Raw genomic sequence first — 18,558 nt, forward strand, 5'->3', positions numbered from 1 at the left:
CTCTCTACTGTTTGGAATCATTTGCATTTATCCAAATTTAGCCTTCCTAGAGGGCACCTGGCATCTGGGGCAAGAAACACTGAGGAAAATGGCGTCGGCTGATGCCTTTATACCCAATTGACAGCAGCTATGACGTCGGGTGAAGTGCGACATCAGCCGAGGCCAGACCCAGACTTTGGAATCCGGCCGACTGAAGGGCTGCCTGAGGCAGGACAACCCATGTTAGGACTGCAGATGCATACCTCTCGGACATTTACATTTATGGTAGGTACAAAACTGTACTTTTTTTGAGACGGACTGCATAGGGCATATGTTTGAGGCCAGTAATCCTCTTTGTGAGGTATTTCTGTGGTCTTTCCAGTTGTTGTAGATGTCTTGTGAGGTACATACCAAAACGGGTGTTGTACTCTATAATGGGTCTAATGAGTGATGAGTAGAGGGGAACAATGACCTCTTCTTTTCTGGATGAGAATCCTTTTGTGATGAGATGAGCCACGTAGAAGGATTTCCTGACCACTGTGGCGATGTGATTATCAAAGGAGAGACTACTGTCCACCTGTGTCCCAAGGTCTCTTATCACATTTTCGGCATTAAGTAGACTACCAGCTATGTTGTAGTTCATGTGTACAGAGTTTTTACCAAAGGGGATGACAATACACTTTTTGGCATTGAGCTTCAGGCCATGGCTTTGACACCAGGTATCTGTCTCATTGAGGCCCTTTTGTAGTTTGTCCACATCATTAGGCCTTTCGATTATGGCTCCTAGTTTGCAGTCATCTGCAAACTTTGTTAGCCAAAGACCTTCTGTGTTGGCCTGCGCTTCATAGAAGTAGATACCAAACTTTTGTATCTTTTTTCTTTGATGCTACTGACAATGACGCAATTTCACTTTTCAAGCAGCTATAGTGTCCCTACATTCTCATCTCTGTTTTGTGTACAGCAGTACCCACATCTAAGGTTTTTGTATATTAAGATCCCAGACTGATCTTATTACACCACAGGGCATTTGTTTTCAGACGCTTGCAGGTGTTTTTATGCTGGGATTTACCTTTCACCATTGGCTGTGTTGGATAAATATCTTTCATCTTCACACAAATCTTTAGTTCTGAAAACAGGTTTTTGTGGCTGTTTAAGCCTGTGGCTTTCTTTACCTATCTGCTACCACGTTGTCAGTCTCTTTTCTATGTTTTTTTTTCTGACTGACTTTAACTGCTGTTTTCCCTTCAACCTCTCCATAGTAATCTGTTAAGGCCAGCTTCTAGTCTACACGAATCTAAGCTTACAATGTTAAAAAATCCATAATTACAGTTTTAATTACTTTTTCTTTTTTTCCTTTTTTTCTTTTTATCTTTTCTTTTTTTTTTTGGTGGTGGTGGGGGGGGGGCAGCTGAAAGAAATACCCTTCATGCAGTATTACTCATCATATTTGCCGATTCTGTTTCTGTAGAAACATGGCACAGTTTCAAAAAGGACCATTTTGCAATAAACAAACAACGTCATGATTAGCATAAAACCTTAAGGAAAACTCCAAAGAAGTGCTTCATCAAGAGTTCAGGCCTTTATTTTATTCATTCATGTGTTTGATAAAAAGACGGATGTCCTGATTTACAAGTACTTTTTTCTGGATACAACCATAAATATAGGCAAACGTATGCAAACTGTAGCAAAGAGGTTATTCAATTTAGCTGAGACCAGTTAGACAAAGACTGATTTTTGCTACCTCTGGCTGAGCAAAATGACAGTTTCTATGAAAAGATAAACATTTTCACTAAGGGTGTTCTAAAGTCCTGTGTACACCATCCTATTTATATTGTAATTTTTTTTACGTCACCAGCAGAGAAATGGACATTGTGACAGTTCAGTCACCATCCAAGCAGTCTATATTAACGCATATTATTCCCCTCACGGGGATATAGCCTGGTTTTGCTATAAATACTAAGACAAAGACCAGCATGTCGTGGTCCACTGTACATATCAAAAGTTCACCCAAAACACTAAGTTTGAGTGGCAGATCCTGCATACACCCACTCTGTACAGCAGACTTCGCTTCTTCCATCATCTTCTTTTTATAACTCTGTACCTTAACACTGACAGGGAAAAGAAATCCAGTTTTGGAAAACCCACAGGCAAGTGTGGCCTTGTGGTCTGGAACTGACTGACCTTCATACACTTAGACTCCTCCCTCACTGGAGAACAACCGAGGACTAAATACAGACAGTACAAATAACTATTTATATATAATCTCCAGTTACAAAATATCACTGTTAATGTTTAATTAATGAGATGTATGACTTTGGCCACCAGCAATGATTGCCTTTATATGGCAGCATCCCTGGTAGAAGGGTCTTTTTACTGATCCATTTTGATGTGATTTATCCTGAATGAATATGACTGTGAGAGTTTAAATTAGAGATGTTGTTATGGACAAAGTAACAGTCTCCTGCCAGTATAATAAGGTGGCTCCAAATACTGTGTGTTAAATGATTTTACCACTTGTTCAAACACAAAAGGAACTTTGTTCTCTCCACTGATCCCCTCCTTCTGTTGCATTCTGGGACAGTAAAGTTGTGCTCCTGTTTTTGATACCCTCTTTTTCCCTGCATAAGTTAAACTTAGCACATTTTCTTTCAACAGTGGATAGTGTATGAAAAATAAATCTCCCATGATCCAGTGTCCTTTTTCTAATAATATCAACAGCTAAAGCTGGCTAGTCTGCATTTATTTTTTTCATTTATTAAAACCCCATCCTGCCTAGTACCTGTTTTCTCAAGCAGTAATTGTCTTGACTTACCCAGCTACTGTTTTGACTTCCCCACTTTAAGGAAGGTAGTGTTTCCTGAAAACACCAGCTTATCTCCCACATCAGAAAGTTCAAATGAACAACAATCCATTTAAAACCCCAGTTGCAAGTACTACAAGTATCAGTGAGACAAGAAATGATCATAACAAAATAGACTTCTAGACAAAAATTTGACTGATACATATCATACACAACTGCCATTTGCACATGCTTTAGACCGATCATTTTCTAGCAATGTGTCCTTTGCATTTGCCCTGTTATTGTACCAAAAGTCTGATATTTGTTCTTGTGTCACTGTTGGCTGCATCCAGAGGTTGGCAGCAGTCTTGTGACGAGTCAGAATCTTGGGATATCTAAGGGTTGGTATATTTCTTATTGGTCGCCTCTTCTGACGTTTGGCTAATCGGATGTAGAGGATTAATGTTGATGTCATGAAAGATATGATGACAGCAGACAGTACCGCTAATGTGATGATACATTGTAATTGGATATGCAGAGGTGTCACTGACCAGCAGCTTTGAGCTATGTCATTCCCAGTATCCATAGCACTGGAGTTCCTTACTTCCAAAATGTTACTGTCAGGTGAAGTGACAAAAGTAAAGTAGGTGTTTTCCAATTGCTCAGAGGCTAGGGAATTTTCAGTAACATTCAAGAACCCATCAACATACCGCACAAAATGGTGCACCAGAAAAGAGCTGCATATCCAATTTTTAGTCAGGTGTCTACTTATCTGCTTCATTAAAGTTTCCTGGAGATTCTAAAGAAAAAGAAAAAAAAAGTTTCATTTTGTCAAACTCAACTTAGACTTAGTACTATTTTATAAAAAAAAGAATGCTGTTAACAGCTCAGGCATTATGGCTATTATCATATTCAGTCAACACAAATAAAATAGTTCCTCCTGTTTTTATTACTTATCTAATAACTTACCAAGTCCAGTAGTCACAAGTCCCTCTTTTCAGGTTTAATTCAGTAGTATTTTCTCTTTAAATGACTATTTAGAATGAAAGCGGTTGGAAATAGCGCCTGAGTGAATTGAACCCAGGAGTACAAGACAGAACGCATTACCAGTCCATAGTGTTAATTCTGTGTTACACTGTTAGGCTGCAGTGACTATACATACATGTTTTGCTGTAAGTAACTACATGCTTATAGAGATAAAGCTGTAATTTGCATGAATCTATGAATCTATTTGTTTTTATTTACAGCCCTTTATTTGTGTAACAACATGAACAGATACCTGTTCTGCTTGCGGAGGTTAAGTTTTTTACAAGTGATATTACAGTATGTCGCTATGGTGATAACTTATGCCATAAACAGGATGCAGCCTTCCTAGTATCAGCAAAATAAAAAACAAAAGGGAATTATTACAATAGAAACATGGAATAAAATGCATTTAGATCTATTAAAATCTTGGATTACAAGCAGCTGAATGCAGGCTTCCTTAAAAAAAGATTCTTATTATAAGTGCCAAGATAAGAAGGGAATTATATTCACGTGAAAGAACATTCAAGACTGATGATTTTGTTAGCGTGATTAGGATCTGGAAAGCAGAACATTGCTGCTGTAAGACAGTCATACAAGTTAAGCTACATAGATAAACTACAGTAAAGAGTATTTTACACACCCAGGATTCTTGCTTTCTCAGTGTAACTGGCCAAGCAATACCTGGAAATGTATAGCTCCTTTAGTTCATTCTTAGGTTTCATTCACTGTAGTTTTATTTTTGTTCTTTTACCTGCTTAGCTTGAATATATACATTTGCTGATGTTCCAAGTTATCACTCAACTTGTAATAAAAAAACAGTATTAAAAATAACCCAGAGAAAGGCCTGATATACTTTGAGATATTAGGTATATAGAGATAGATGTACTTAGAATTTACTTAAAGAATCTCTTAAACCCCTCTGCATTTGAAATGTTATTCATTTTTACTGTATATGTATATCTATAATTATCTTTTGAACACACCTATGTTTGTAAAGATATTTACATCAAAGGCGCTCAAAAAAATTAATGATTTATGAAAATGTAGGATAGTCTCTGATAGTAGGCTTAAACAGATGAAAACTACTTGCAAAATTGCTACTTGATTTTGCAGTCAAATTTACAGCAACAATTAAATGTGTATTAAGCCAACTTAGTGCCACAGAAGTGAGATACATATTGGTCTGGTTTGTGGCAGAAGTTTGGGTCAGCGAGAGGATGTTGGCAGGGAAGTTAAGGATAATAAAGACTGCAGACTGCTGCCCCATGTATCGAGCTCATAACAATGGTCGAGCATGACCTGTGTCAGTGCTTGTGAAAATACGGTGTGATACCAAATTTATCACATTGTCAGTAAGCAGGGTACAATATCCCCTACTTTATAGAGGGGTAGGATATCCAAAACACTTCTCTTGGCTCATGATTACTAGAAAAATTATTTTTCCTAGGATAACTAAAAACTAGCCCTGCCGGGGGTAACTAAAAACTAGCCCTGTCCAGGGTAACCTGAAAAACTGTTCTTCCCTAGAGTATCTAAAAAAACTATCCCTGTTTGAGGTAACCAGAAAACTGCTCCTTACTAGGGTAAGTAAAAACTACCCCTGCCTACGGTAACTAGAAAACTGTCCTTTATATTTGTTGCTCCCTGCAGTACTCTCATTGCAAGAATTCAAACCAAGAAAGTATAAATTTTAAGGGATGAACTGAACAGTAGCTAATAATATTTGAAATCTGCTTTCTCTATCAGATCTCTTGAAAGACTATAGTATTTAATTATGATGACTGACATTACTATGAGTCATAATCAGAATAAAGGCATTTCCAAGTGACATGGGAATCCCAACATGAGGTAATTGGTTGCTTTGGATAACGAGATAGTGGGTAATAATGGCTGATAGTGGCTATGAACGTATGGTTGAATATGCCACTTGGCCCTCTGGGCATTTTTTTCTGGCTATACTGCTCAGACAAGCTCCACGTGGGTTTACAGAGTGGTCCTAGCAGCAGGGAACTCAGAAAAGCGACTACCTTCTGGATTTAAGTATCTTTGCTTTTTTTTCACTTGAAATAGCTTCTGTAGCTTACCTTGAACTAGCCTGAACTTTTTTTTAACTGATTGCTGCATTATTTTAAAATCTGCACTTAAAGTTACATTTTAGTCGAATTTGATCGAAAGTTTGCTTGTTTGTTTGTTTAATTTAACTGTGGAGGCTGCCCACTAAAGTGTGCTAGCCTGTGTAACTAATTTATCACTGTTTCTGCATTTTCTGTGTGTTTCTACCAAAAAAACAAAAAAAAAATAATCCTTGTTTTCCCGCCTTCCTCGACTAGTTTAGACCAGTTTACAGGCATTGCTGTATTCTGGGCTGTAGTGTAGTTCCTGTGTTGTCCATTACCTTACTTGGATAGAAGGAAGTTTCTTTGCTCACCAGTGGGAGTGGGAGCCTTGAGCAGCCTACCTGTCCTTGGGGGAAGTGACCTCAACACAAGAAGCTGTAGTAATTGGTTGTTTTGGACCATTTCTAGCTCTTTTGTAGTTCACTGTTTAAAATCCGCCTCTGGGCATTTTTTTTCTGGCTATACTGCTCAGACAAGCTCCACGTGGGTTTACAGAGTGGTCCTAGCAGCAGGGAACTCAGAAAAGTGACTACCTTCTGGATTTAAGTATCTTTGCTTTTTTCACTTGAAATAGCTTCTGTAGCTTACCTTGAACTAGCCTGAACTTTTTTTTAACTGATTGCTGCATTATTTTAAAATCTGCACTTAAAGTTACATTTTAGTCGAATTTGATCGAAAGTTTGCTTGTTTGTTTGTTTAATTTAACTGTGGAGGCTGCCCACTAAAGTGTGCTAGCCTGTGTAACTAATTTATCACTGTTTCTGCATTTTCTGTGTGTTTCTACCAAAAAAAAAAAACAAAAAAAAATCCTTGTTTTCCTGCCTTCCTCGACTAGTTTAGACCAGTTTACAGGCATTGCTGTATTCTGGGCTGTGGTGTAGTTCCTGTGTTGTCCATTACCTTACTTGGATAGAAGGAAGTTTCTTTGCTCACCAGTGGGAGTGGGGAGCCTTGAGCAGCCTACCTGTCCTTGGGGGAAGTGACCTCAGCACAAGAAGCTGTAGTAATGGGTTGTTTTGGACCATTTCTAGCTCTTTTGTAGTTCACTGTTTAAAATCCGCCTCTGGGCGTTTTTTCTGGCTATACTGCTCAGACAAGCTCCACGTGGGTTTACAGAGTGGTCCTAGCAGCAGGGAACTCAGAAAAGTGACTACCTTCTAGATTTAAGTATCTTTGCTGTTTTTTCACTTGAAATAGCTTCTGCAGCTTACCTTGAACTAGCCTGAACTGTTTTTTAACTGATTGCTGCATTATTTTAAAATCTGCACTTAAAGTTACATTTTAGTCGAATTTGATCGAAAGTTTGCTTGTTTGTTTGTTTAATTTAACTGTGGAGGCTGCCCACTAAAGTGTGCTAGCCTGTGTAACTAATTTATCACTGTTTCTGCATTTTCTGTGTGTTTCTACCAAAAAAACAAAAAAAAATCCTTGTTTTCCCGCCTTCCTCGACTAGTTTAGACCAGTTTACAGGCATTGCTGTATTCTTTGCTATGGTGTAGTTCCTGTGTTGTCCATTACCTTACTTGGATAGAAGGAAGTTTCTTTGCTCACCAGTGGAAGTGGGGAGCCTTGAGCAGCCTACCTGTCCTTGGGGGAAGTGACCTCAGCACAAGAAGCTGTAGTAATTGGTTGTTTTGGACCATTTCTATCTCTTTTGTAGTTCACTGATTAAAATCCGCATTTGCACGGCTTTGCACGGTCGTGCGCATAGCGCAGCGCCGGTTAAACAAGGTTAAACTTTTTCTGGCTCCGCCAAGTCTGCTCTTCAAATTTTCCCTTAAGGAAGCTCTACTCTTAGTATGACCAGACTACTCACTGTATTATAAGCCTAGCACTTGTTCTCAATACTTCTCTACTAAGTAAGCACTCTCGTACTAAGTAAAGCACTACATCTACTTACCACCCCTGTGAATATCCACTTCCCTTAAAGGTATACCACTCCCTTATACTGTTGTAGCATGTCGAGTGGTAGATTACTGGCGTCGTCTCCAGTTCAGCTGGTCAATCTGGGTATCTTGAGACAATGCTACAATTGTCTCATGTACACAGACAACCCTCTCCTCCTCCCAACAAACACAAATACATGTGAGAGATGCAACTATATAGCCAAACTGGAGGCTGAACTCTCTCAACTCAGGGCTGGCATGACCAAACAGGAGGAGATGGCAACCACACACACAACAATCCCAGTCCCACATAGACCTACCACAACTGCAAATCAAACACATAAAAACACAAAGACATACTCAGAGGCTCTAATAAAAAACTTACCAAAACAACAGAGCCTCCCAAAGCAGACATCCAAAAATCCACCACCTCAAAATAAAACACATGCAACACATACTTCAATAAATCAGTGTGTCAACCAATCGCAGCCCATAAGGCCAAACACCTTGCCTGATACACTAGTAATAGGTGACTCCATAGTCAGACACACTGATGTCCCACTGACCAGGCTGAACAAGGAGAAGGTGACTGTCAGCTGTCTATCGGGAGCTAGGATCCGCCACATAACACATGCACTCAGGTCACTCCAAAGCAAGTACAAATATGACTCCGTCATTGTCCATGCTGGTGTGAATGACTTGAGACGTACCTCCCTGGACTACATAAAAAGAGACCTAGAGGAGCTCTCCGATTATGTAGCCCAGGCTGGTATGACCCTGACCCTGAGCAGCATCTTGCCCTCACCAAGAATGATACCACAATACAAAGACAAGATGATCAGCTTTAACAATTGGCTCAAGTACTGGTGTTATTCTAAGGGGATCCAATGTCTGTCTGCCTGGGATGATATGTTGGACAAGCCACGCTGCTTCGCAAGGGATGGCTTACACCTGTCACCACTGGGCTTCCGGATATTGGCTAAGGCTCTTGCCACCCTCATAGTGCCTTTTTTAGGCAAGGCTCAAATGACAAACCCACCTCCTTAGAAAACAAAAATGGAAAAAAACTAAGGGTAATGCTGCTCAACGCCAGAAGTCTAAATCTCCAGATGCAGGATCTTGTTGCACTCCTCAGCATGGAGAACATTGACGTCTGTGCAGTAACTGAAACCTGGTTCAAGGCTCCTGAGAGCACCCCAGCACTACCAGGCTATACCTCGTATCATGCTTTTCGGCCCCAAAACCCGGGCCGAACCACAAAGGTAGGGGGAGTGTCCATATTCATAAAAGACACCCACACCTCCAGGTTAGTAGCAACACATGAAGCATCAGAGACCATACAGGTGCAACTAACCATAGGCAAAACTGCTATACAACTGGTAGCATGTTACAGACCACCCTCCCAATCTCAAGAACCCCACTCAGCCTTCCTGAAGACATTGGAGGATATGAATGTGTCACAAAATACCATCATACTAAGACTTCAACTACCCAAACATAGATTGGGTACATTATTCTAGCCCTAATACCCTAGCCCAAAGGTTCCTGGAATTCATAAATTCAAATGCACTGGAACAACTAGTCACCTCTCCCACTAGGGGAGATAATATACTAGACCTGATCATCACAAACATGGGGACAAAATGCTCCACACTGGAAGTATACCCCTCACTAGTGAGATCTGACCACAAACTAATCACCCTGGATATACATATCCCACCTCCACCCCCAGCACAAAAGACCACAGTGAAAAACTTCTCAAAATCAGACTTCACTCTTCTTAAGACTGAGATGGTATCCTTTAAGCCCACTGTGCCAGTGGATAGCACATCCCACAATGCCGAATCCTTCACAAATGCTTTCTATGGACATCTCCAAGAATGCATGGATCATGCAATCCCAAACAAATCCAAGTCCCTCTCCACCAAATGTAAGCGTCCTGTCTGGTGGACCTCAGCCATAAACAAATTATATAACAAAAGAAGGAAGCTACTGCACGTCAGAGCGAAATCCCATGAAGGAAGACATCTCTGATCAACATTAGCAGAAAACTACGTTCTCTCATAAAAACATCCAAGGCAAACTTTGAGAGAAAAATCGCTAAGGACACTAAAGATAACCACAAAGCCTTCTTCAGCTATGTTAGAAACCTGGTAGGAAACCCTCAGATATGCTCAGAGTTGGTTCACAACAACAAAAATACACTGAACCCACAGATATTGCTACATTCTGGCTGACAGGTTCAGTGCAAATGTCTCCCTCCTTCACCCCAAAGAATAAATACTTATCCCAGATGAATGTAATCTCCCTGTCATCTCAGATGTCCAAGTGAGAACCGCCCTAAACAAAACAAAAAACACAGCATCAATGGGACCTGGCGGTATCCCGGGGTGCGTGTTACGTGAACTCAAGAGGAGCTAAACCCACACATAAAAACGCTATTTAACCTTAGCCTTACTTTGGGATATGTACCTGAACACTGGCGTGCAGCAATGGTCCCACTCCACAAGGGGTGCCTCTACAGACCCTGAAACTACCGCCCCATAAGCTTAACTAGCCTGGTCTGCAAAGCTATGGAAAGAATCATTATGGAACTCATAAACAGAGACATAGGGGACCTACAGACACTTGACCCCACCCAGTTCGGCTTTGTAAAGGGCAGATCCTGCCTTTTAAACCTGGTTGACTTTTTCGAAACAGTCACTAGAGCCATTGATGAGGGCAAAGCAGTCCATACAGCATACCTGGACTTGGCTAAGGCCTTTGACACAATACCTCACTCAGGCATCATAGATAAGCTAAACAGCTTAAAAGTAAACCCTTATGTCACTAGATGGGTTGCAAACTGGCTAAAGGGCAGAGCCCATAAAGTTAAAATCGCTGGAGCAATGTCAGACTCAAAGCCAGTCACAAGTGGTGTCCCACAGGGATCTGTCCTGGGACCCCTCTTGTTCTACATTTATTTCTCAGATGTTAAAGCAAATATGGGAGGGCTGTGGCTGACAAAGTTTGCAGATGACTGCAAACTAGGCGCCATAGTTGATACACCAGCAGACACACACATCCTACAAAAAGGCCTCACTGAAACGGACAACTGGTGCCATAGTCACGGCCTTAAACTAAATGCCAAAAAATGTATAGTCATCCCTTTTGGAAAAAACAAAGTACCCACAAATTATCACATAGACAGCAACCCACTGAGTATGGAAAAAGTAATCAGAGACCTAGGGACCCAAGTAGACAGTGACCTCTCATTTGACACCCACGTTACCAAAGTGGTTAGAAAAACATTCTACCTTGCACACCTCATCATGAAGGGATTCACATCCAGATCCAAGGATGTCATTGTACCCCTATATTCCTCCCTCATCAGACCCATGATTGAGTACAATGCCCCATTTGGTATGTACCTCACCCTGCATTTGCAACAGCTGGAGAGACCACAAAAGTACCTCACCAAAAGGATCAAGGGTCTCCAACATATGTCTTATTCTGCCAGACTAAAGAAACTTCAGCTCTATTCAGTAGCATACCACCTGCTCAGAGGTGATCTCTGCCTGACGTACAAGGCCATGTCCAATCAGGATCTGATGGACATGCTCCACCTCAAAAAACCCAAATCCATCAGGACCATGAGAGCTAAAGACTTAAACCTCAGCACAAGTATGAATAGGACATGCTGGAGGGATAGATTCATAACCCAGAGGCTTCCCATGCTTTGGAACAGGATCCCAGTTCGTATTAGGCAGAGCCCCTCACTGACTCTCTTCAAGAGAAATCTTGATGGGTGGATGGGAGATCGTAAGTTTACCCCAGGGGTCACATCTGTGTCACTACTAGACAGAGGCACAGTAAACTAATTCTATTGTATAAAGGGACCTTCATTGTGTCACTACTAGACAGAGGCACAGTATTCTAGATTTATTCTGTACATTTTTGTACCATTTCATGGGGTGGCAAAAGCCACATCACTATGGCTAGGCTTACAAATGCCCTAGGGCAGATAGCCTAGTACTATACTATGAAACTATGAAACTATGAATGAGCTGCTTGAGAAATCCATTAAGAGTAAATGACAGCTTTACCTAAAGAATAGTACATGAAGATAACAAATTTAACCAAGAGTTTAGGAAGACTGTTCGGGCTACCTCACTTTAATATGTAGCTATATCCAAAGACAGTTCTCAGTTTTCAAACCAATTAGACAAGTCAAAGAATATGACTTACATTACAAGTCTTCATACAGTCAGGGCCCTTAAGGCCTCTCTAGAAGAAACCCCACTTAATTGCTTGTAAGAGACCTTACTATAACGTAACTATCTCAACCAGATTCAACTGTAGATCATTCAAGGTTCAACTGGTGATGTGGAGTCACTCACATTTAGAGAAAGAGAAGGAATGCAGGATATCATTGAACAAGATATGCTACTGAAGCCCACCGAGTTATGTCACTGACTCACACTGCCTCCACCAAAGCAGCTAAGTATCTAAATATCCCATCTCTCACTTATTTATGCATCTGCTCTAGCTATAACTTTTTGGCACTTATCTTCTAGAAGTGGCTTGTGAAACACTGCCAATCAGTGACTATCTATCTATTGAATATGCTGTCCTTTCTGCACATCTCACTAGCTCCATTCCTGTTTTCCAGACAAGATAAGGTTGCTGCATTTCCATTCCTAAACCTACTGACCATTACTAGTTATAGGACTGACACTAGGACATAGGGACATAGGTCCTTCATAAATAGATATGATATTACTGGCACTTGTTATGACTGTAACCCCCCCCCCCCCATAGTTGTTTACAGATAGACTTGTAAGGATCTGCGCCCTTCCATCCCTCACTAATCTCTGGCACTAGCAGAGTCATCCAGCCATCATCCAATAGCAGTGTAGAGACAACAGTCCATTCCCACCAATTATATAATGAGCAGTTAGATTGTCTCCTCCCATGCTGTGGCTAATGCTGCAGCTGTTTCAGATCCACCAAATGCAGAAGAATGCTCTGCCATGATGTCACTGAGCTGTTCTGTAGCTATCATCCTGGATCACTGCAAAGACCTGGATTTTCCCATAACCTTACAGCAGAAATTGGAAACGTATCAGAAAGTTCCAAAAGGAATTCTTCCAAACACTATAGAAGTGGTGATGAGGATTTCTGAGAATGCCACACAAACAAAATGGCATTGTCCATCATCCATGCTAGTCAGGGAAAATGCATGGAGACATCAGTACTGGAAAGGCTGATCTAGAGAACACTGGATACAAGCATTCAAAATCATGGGAATTTGCTAGCTTACTGGCAGAGGCAAGGCATTTGTTTTTGCACCCTTTGATCAGGGTTAAGAAACAAACCCGGATATGCAGCATGATCCAGCAGAAGAAGCATAAAGTAGCAGCTGAAGGCTTGTTGTCCTACGTTGAACTGGTGGGAGATGAGGGTTATGGGTTTCTTGCAGACTCTGAAATTCCTATGTAGTCTAGCAGTTTGTTAGTAATAGTCATATATTGCCAAGGGAGTACCTAGGTTGAAGTGGTAAATAATGCATGCTAAGATGCATATGCTATCCGTACACGTCAGTGCACACCCTGCCACTAGTACAAAGTACAACTCACCATTCCTTTTGATGATGGAGTGCAATTCATACTCCAGATTTAAACCATCCACTATCCTGTGTTCACAAACGCTACACTAATAGGCAACAGTACCTTACTTTCAAAGAAGTTGGAGAGACCATACAAATGAAGGGTCATGTCCAGACTTCAAGAATGATATCATTTGGGAAAGAGACAGGGTTTGGGATTTGAGGCTGTAGGATAACATAGATCTGCAGTGAGAGATGGGAGCTCAGATAATTTATAAAAGACATAGGAGTTTCCTTTGTTGCTTTGATGTGTTGTAAAGTAAGTAGGGCAGAGACAAGAAGCAATACCCCTCACCCACATGGAGTACTTCATTGTTTTGCTCTCTCCATATTCAAAGTCAGCATTTTGTGTTCAAACTTTAATGCACTAACCTTTCTGGTCTTTGAATTTTCCTATGGAATTCTTGATAGGTAATGAGATATGGATGATATCCTGTAAGGGTATTACAATATGGATTAAGGGTGAGTGAGAACATTATATATGGTGATAAATTCAAAAGTTGGGTACTACCCCAAAATCAAGACAGCTAATGGAATGGATATTGCTGGGAAATTATTTGATTAAATGTCTAATTTAATCTGTGTATTGTTTAATTCTTACATTATTTTCTTCATATTTCTCCTTTTTAATCATAATGCAGATTAATAAATTACAAAAAAAGTGTCTTATGCAAGTTTCAAAAAACTAATTCATTATTACCATTTGATGCTCCATACACAGAAGCAAATTCTGTCTACCAAAAGCTATGGGGGAGTAAGATTCACCCTAAGTACCAGGCCATATTGCAATAATATCATACCTATTTGTGAAGACCCTAAGTTTCAGGGTAAATCCTAAAAATAGTAATGATGTATGAGCTTAGGAATGGAGATGCATATTTCTGATCTAATGGGCCCTGGACAGGCATAACTTGCAAAGACATTTCAATGAAGTGGATGTCATACAGGTGGAAATTGTCCAGAGAAAAGACACTGAATCTCTTTTGTCTGTTCATTTTAGTCAGTTACCACTGACTTCAAATACTTCAAACCTTAGATAATTCTCTCCCAGGGTCGCCACATCTTGGAAGGGTACACTAGACATATCCTAACACTAGGGGGGTCTGGGTTCCAATTATGTTTTTGAAAAATAATGTAATTGAACACTCAGAACTTCGAAACGACCGCATTTCGAAGATCGCATTGTGGGATCACAGTACAGTGAAGATCGGGATCTTTGCCCTTTCCTCACTGTAGTGTGATCTCGGAGTTGGAATATATATTTAGTGGGGGGTGTGGGGGTGCAGCCCCCCCCCAATAAAAGCTTTGATATGCGGCCGTTTTGAAGTTCTGAGTGTTCGATTACATTATTTTTCGATAACGTAATATGAACCCGGTGGGTCTTGTCAATGACTCATAGGCTGATAAGTATTTACTTGGCATGTAGTCAAGGACACCACTATGGAGTCTAGTCTAGTTTCTCAATTGCCCCAGGGCACTGTTGGGTTAAGTGACTTGTTTGGTGATACAAAGTAGGCAAATGAAGTCTGAAGGAATTAAGGCCTGGACTTTTGGAAAGAAGTTAGTTAATAGCACATAGCTTTCTTTCTCTGCATTAACTGCCAGACTTTCCTTCTGAATGGGAAGACCTCATGGCCACTGGGCTGTGAATACTACAACAAATGGATGAAAGAAGCAAAAATGCCAGGTAGTCATACACTGACATTTGGGACTTTCTCTTTAAGACCTACCTCCTTCTGAGGTACCTGGCTGATGGCAGCTAAGTAGGCATACAGTGTCACTGTGAAGGAAATAGCCACACCTATGTGGTGGTGTGTCTTTCTTTTCTAGATGCACTTACTGTGCCACTAGCTTTTACACGGTCCCAGCATCACTACTGGTGCTTATGAATCAGCCACATGCTCCCAGCATTCCTCACACCCTCCATACCTCTCAACTTCTTTGCTCAAGAATTCTGGACAAAGCCAACAATATCAGGGGGACATAGGTCCAAAATCAGGAATGATTTTTAAATATTACTATAACTCACTTCAAATGTAATAAAACAGCAGGGTTTGTATCAATATGCATTTCCCGAACAATAAGAATGGCAAAACTCTAATGTCTGGCTTTATTGAAATTCTAAAATCTAGCATTATTGACTGACTTTAATCATCAGTGATTTAACTGTAAATCAAAACTTTTTAAAGGGAGAGTATAAAAATATGAGGCAAAATCAAGGCCATTCTATAAAAGTCTTGACAGCTGAGAGGCATGCAATCCTCACTTCATAGAAATGAGCAGGAAGAGCCTCATTACCAGCCTCCCACCCCCACTCCGCATCAGTCCAGCAGGTGTCTGTACCACTAATCAAACTCAGGCTACACGGGTCATAATTAGGGACATATCCCTCTATGCTAGTCGTGTTTTCAAAAATCCACCTAAAAAGTGCATGGGATGGAGGGGAAAGGATACTACCAAAGATATGAGGATGTAGAGTTCTTCTAACTAAAGTCTGAAAAATATAGGGAGACATGATATAAGTGCACAAGGTAATTCTCTGAGAAATTATGGGCCATCTTGAACAGGAAAGATATGCAAGGGGTGGAAAAGGCACAGGCAGCAGACTATAAGGACTATCTACTAAGTAGATAGCTGAAAGCATTTCTTCATGGAGAAAGTGGTGAAGAAGGGTTCCACAAAAAATATTTTTGAAAAGAGTGGTACAGGAGAATAAATTATAAGAGGAAAGGGATCACTGAAGGGGGCATGGAATAATAAAAGTACTTAAAGGTAAGGCTGTTTAGGTTTACTTTCTCCTTCTGTTGTTATGAAAATATAAAACAATACCCAGAGCTTCCTTGTGGCATTAGCCGCAATCTATCCTTCCAGTTTTTTGACTTGTGATTCTTAATGGATACTTTTGACCCCCATGATACATAAAAATTTGTATAGTCCAGTAAAAAATAGAAAAGCAAGCAGGCTGATTAACACATGACTACAGTGATGCAAAAAAAGCCATTGAAAATCTAGAAGTGATTACTTCCAAGGAGAAAATTTAGATATATGGGAGTGCACAGTTAAGCAGTCGATATAATCAATATGAAAGAAGGTTTATTTTTGTACAGTGGTCTGTCTAGATAGGCAAAACTTAGCTAGTGGCTACAGCTAAACAGAGAGTGATATGACACGACACTTCCCAACTACATCCAAGAGAATTATAAATAGCCTGAGAATTAAGGTGGGTAGTTGCATTTAGGATGACTACAATAGGGCAAAATAGTTGCATTCAGGCTGATTACAAAAAAGTGAGATAATTGCATCTAAGCTGATTACAACTGTCAGACAGATTGAAGAGACATTTATTTATCTTTTATCAGCTTCCACATATGTGTCACAGTTCCTGAACATACCTTATGAACTAAAGACTACAAAATAGACTTCCAATTTTGCATTTCATTTCTTTTACATATGAATATGAATAAAATGGAATAAAACTGTGTGATGTTATACAGAGCAATTTATAATTAGCAGTAACCTTCCTATCAAAATGAGCACTGAAAGCAGATAAGTAATATTGCTCCGCCTGAACACTTATAAACAAGACCAAAAATGTTACACCAAAAGCCACCCAAATCTCTTTTTACTGTTTGTCTTGTCTGTAGCATAGTGTCAGGGAGCCTTGATTATGAACCAGCTCTTAAGGGTTTGTCTAACATTTTGAGGACTAGAGGATTTGATGGAGAAGTGGAAAAGGAGTGGTCGTTACCAGCTTATTCACCCGAGTGGGGGGAGGATGTTTGTGCTTCTCAGTGGCATATATTCCCCTAACATTTCTTCAGTGAAGGCTGAGGATCCTAGGTGGAACCCTAAATTCTGGATGAGAACAGGGCAGCACTGCTGCACCCACTCCATACCACATCAGGAAGGAATTTAGTGAGATGTACTGGGAGGACAGGTGTATACACTAAAATACCTGAACTGCATACAGTGATGATCTACCAGTATTCAACTCTCACTCCCACCGGTAAGCAAACAGAGTGGAATGAATGGGCGAAGCTGGCAGTGGGTGGGTTAGATGGTCAAATGTAAAATAATAATGGACTATTGGTGGTGTTTCAGGTAATATTAGCAGATAAGCTGTTGGAGTGTTATGAAGTATGATAGCATGTGACTATGATATCATGTGACTATGATAGCATGTGACTGATGTGGTTACAGTATGATAAAATAAGTTGACATTTTTCGGAAGTTGTTTTTCCCCTGTACCACATATCTTCTTTGTGTACTTTTTACATTTCTGTGCACATAACTTCTCAGGGTCATGTGACAACTTCTCAGGGTCATGTGATTAAAGGTTTTCTTCATCTTCTCTTCCTCCTTATCTAACCCTCTACATAAATCTTCCATTTACTGGTCCATTTATTCTCTTACAACTAGCATCACCTGCTTTGATAGTCGATTCTTTTACATCCATTTCAGATTAGTTCTCAACAATTGCGCACTGTTGTCTTTGCAGCCTCTCTGGTATTAATGGCTTACTTTTGCCTATGAATTCATGCATTATTCTGAATATGGTTGACTAGCTGAACAGTCTGTCAGCTGTGACATTTTTGAAAATCAGATTGTATGTTTAGTTATTGATGATTATGTAGAATATTATTGCAATAACCCATGCCTGGGTGTGGGTAATGCTGGATTTACCAATGGTTGGTGTGGTTTGGTCACGAGGACGAAGCCCGAGTGGCCAAACAAAGACAACCGTGGGTAAATCCAGCATTACCCACCCCCAGAAGTGGGTTATTGCTATTATACAATGACATTATTTAAGAAAAAACATAATTACTTTTCGTAAATAATGGCATTGTATAATGCCTCCTTGCTGCCCTTCTGCAGCTGTCTGATATTCTGCGGCAGTTCTGATGTACTGCGTATGCGTATGCTTACACAGTACATCAGAGCTGTGGGCAGAAGCAATGGAAAAAGCAAGATCTCTGTTGCTTTTTACAAACTGTCTTGCTATGTTAAAGGAGTTTAACATAGCGAGACAGCTTTAAAAAAAGCAATGGAGAATCTCCGTTGCTTTTTTGAAAGCTGTCTCGTTATGTTAAACCCATTTAGCATAGCGAGACACCTTAAAGAAAA

At 40.3% G+C, this 18,558-nt stretch overlaps 1 long non-coding RNA gene across 1 annotated transcript in view; it reads right to left on the reverse strand.

Annotated features, from left to right (window-relative positions):
• Nucleotides 1-1,374: 1,374 nt before the first annotated feature.
• The window catches only part of LOC122815435, a 49,559-nt gene continuing 32,375 nt past the window's right edge, over nt 1,375-18,558 (reverse strand). The window contains exon 2 of the long non-coding RNA XR_006366956.1: nt 1,375-3,557. This is a non-coding gene — a long non-coding RNA (uncharacterized LOC122815435). The remainder of the gene's footprint in view (nt 3,558-18,558) is intronic.

Source organism: Protopterus annectens, chromosome 11.part0 (genome assembly GCF_019279795.1).
Source record: "Protopterus annectens isolate FY-2018-M chromosome 11.part0, PAN1.0, whole genome shotgun sequence".
NCBI classification, from domain to species: domain Eukaryota; kingdom Metazoa; phylum Chordata; order Ceratodontiformes; family Protopteridae; genus Protopterus; species Protopterus annectens.